Genomic DNA, 3070 nt, shown 5'->3' with positions numbered 1-3070 from the left:
GTTGCCTGGGCTGCAGTGCAGTGGCACAATCTTGGCTCACCACAACCTCTGCCTCCCAGGTTCAAGCAATTCTTCTGCTTCAGCCTCCCAGGGAGCTGGGATTACAGGTGCACGCCGCCATGACCGGCTAATTTTTTGTACTTTTAGGAGAGACAGGGTTTCTCCATGTTGGTTATGCTGGCCTGGATCTCCTGACCTTCAGGTGATCCACCACCTCAGCCTCCCAAAGTGCTGGGATTACAGGCATGAGCCACCGTGCTCCGCCACTGCTCAGCTTTTCATCCCTCCTTTGTGAATGAGGAAACTGAGGCCGGGAGGAGACACAAAGCTAAGTGTTAGCACCAGGGCCCCGGAGCAAGTGCTTTTCCTCCCAGCCGCCACTGCTGTCTCCTCACCAGTTTGTTTTCTCCTCCAGTAGCCCAAGTCCACATCTGGCCTTGCCCTAGGGCTGCAAGAGCAGCTAAGAGGTACAACCCTTCAACTGACCCTCAGCACCTCCACCACGGCTTGAAGCCCTCCACAGGCCAGTCTCAAACCCTAACCCTTCCAACCAGAAGCCAGCGCTACCCCACGAAGCCTCTAATCCCTGTCCCCTTGTGTGACACTCAGGCGACTCTCCCTGCATGATGGTGTCAGCCCCCACAGTGGCCCCCCACCTGCCCCCTCCAACACAGTCTCCATCCTGCAGCCAGAGTGTTCTTCCAGAGCCTAGTTCTGGGCATGCCAGGCCCGTGCTCACATCTCACAGCTCCCTCCTGCCCAGGGGACAGTCAGCTTTCTAGGCAAGCCTCGCAGGAGAAACTCCTTTCAGTGTTTAATGCCAACTCTAGGAAGCTGTTGTGGGAGTGTAAACTGGGAGAAACTTTCTGGAAAGCAGTTTGGCAATCTGTGTCAAGAGCCTTAGGAACTCATACTTTTTAGCTCAGAAGTATCTCCCTTCCAATAATTATCTTAAGGAAATTATCAGATGTGGATGTAGGTGTTAAAAGGTTGCTCATCACAGTAATATTCAACAACCCGGAAATCAACCTTAATGTCCAGCCATATGGAATTGATTAAATAAGTTGTGACATGCTCATAGGATGGAATCTTATACAAACATTTAAAATATTTTTGAAAACTAACGACACGGAAAATCTCTCTCCAGTGTTAAGATATCAGGATTCAAGCTGGGCGTGGTGACTCACGCCTGTAGTCCCAGCACTTTGGGAGGCCGAGGCAGATGGATCACCTGAGATCAAGAGTTCAAGACCAGCCTGGCCAACATTGTGAAACCCTGTCTATACTAAAAATATAAAAAAAGTAGCTGGGCATGGTGGCAGGTGCCTGTAATCCCAGCTACTCAGGAGGCTGAGGCAGGAGAATCACGTGAACCCAGGAGGCGGAGGTTGCAATGAGCCAAGATCGCACAATTTTACTCCTGCCTGGGCAGCAAGAGCGAAATTCCATCTCAAAAAAAAAAAAAGATATCAAGATTAACAATTGTACATACAGCCGGGCACAGTGGCTCGAGCCTACAATCCCAGCATTTGGGAGGCTGTGGTGGGTGGATCATGTGAGCTCAGGAGTTCAAGGCCAGCCTGGCCAACATGGTGAAACCCTGTAGTGTCTGTACTAAAAATACAAAAATTAGCTGAATGTGGTGGCGCACACCTATAATCTCCTCTAATCAGGAGGCTGAGGCAGGAGAATCACTTGAACCTGGGAGGCAGAGGTTGTGGTGAGCTGAGATCGTGCTACCACACTCCAGCCTGGGGTACAGAACAAGACTCTGTCTCAAAAAAAAAAAAAAAACTGGCCGGCCACAGTGGCTCATGCCTGTAATCCCAGCACTTTGGGAGGCTGAGGTGGGTGGATCACTTGAGGTCAGGAGTTCGAGAACAAACTGGCCAACATGGCGAAACCCCGTCTCCACTAAAAATACAAAAAGTAGGCCAGGCATGGTGGCTCACGCCTGTAATCCCAGCACTTTGGGAAGCCGAGGTGAGTGGATCACCTGAGGTCAGGAGTTCAAGACCAGCCTGGCCAACAAGGTGAAACCCTATCCCAACTAAAAACACAAAAAATTAGCTGGGCGTGGTGGCAGGCGCCTGTAATCCCAGCTACTCAGGGGGCTGAGGCAAGAGACTCGCTTGAACCAGTGAGCCGAGATCACACCATTGCCCTCCAGCCTGAGCAACAAGAGTGAAACTCCATCTCTAAGAAAACCACAAAAAGTAGCCAAGTGTTGGTGGCACATGCCTATAATTCCAGCTATTTGAGAGGCTGAGACAGAAGAATGACTTGGACTCGGGAGGCAGAGGTTGCAGTGAGCCAAGATCGTGCCATTGCACTCCAGCTTGGGTGACAAAGCAAGACTCCATCTCAAAAAATAAAAATAAATAAACAAATAAATTGTACATATATTATTCCCAGCTTTTAAGAACTATATATATTACATGTTTGTTTCTTGTCTTTTACTCTGTGCATATGCCTATCCGATTACAAATATGTTTATACAAATAAACATATAAACATACGTAAAAAGGGGTACAGTAGCTTTAAATCTGGGTGATGAGATTATGAATGACAGTTATTTTATTCTTTTTCGTTCTGTGGTTTTTTCCAGCTAATAAGCATGCATTATTATTATTTTTTTTTTTTTGAGACATGGTCTCACTGTCACTGAGGCTGGAGTGCAGTGGCACCATCACTGCTCACTGCAGCCTCGATCTCCCAGGGTCAGGCGATCCTCCTGCCTCAACCTCCATAGTAGCTGGGACCACAGATGTGCAACAGTACGTTAACCTAAGTTTTTAATTTTTTTGTACAGCTAGAGCCTCACTATGTGCCCAGGTTGGTCTCAAACTCCTGGGCTCAAGCAGTCCTCCTCTCCCGGCCTCCCAAAGTACTAGAATTACGGGTATGAGCTACCATGCCTGGCGTTGTTACTTTCATGATAAGAAAACTACTCAGGGCCGGGCGCGGTGGCTCAAGCCTGTAATCCCAGCACTTTGGGAGGCCGAGGTGGGTGGATCACGAGGTCAAGAGATCGAGACCATCCTGGTCAACATGGTGAAACCCCGTCTCT

At 48.9% G+C, this 3070-nt stretch overlaps 1 protein-coding gene across 1 annotated transcript in view; it reads right to left on the bottom strand.

The window, feature by feature from the left end:
* PYGM (glycogen phosphorylase, muscle associated) overlaps nucleotides 1–3070 on the bottom strand; it is a 15099-nt gene that overhangs the window by 1323 nt on the left and 10706 nt on the right. The gene's annotated exons all lie outside the window — the stretch shown is intronic.

This window comes from Cebus imitator, unplaced genomic scaffold, assembly GCF_001604975.1.
Source record: "Cebus imitator isolate Cc_AM_T3 unplaced genomic scaffold, Cebus_imitator-1.0 Scaffold102, whole genome shotgun sequence".
NCBI classification, from domain to species: domain Eukaryota; kingdom Metazoa; phylum Chordata; class Mammalia; order Primates; family Cebidae; genus Cebus; species Cebus imitator.
Note: the sequence above shows the minus strand (reverse complement) of the source record. Positions and strands in the feature narration are given on the sequence as shown.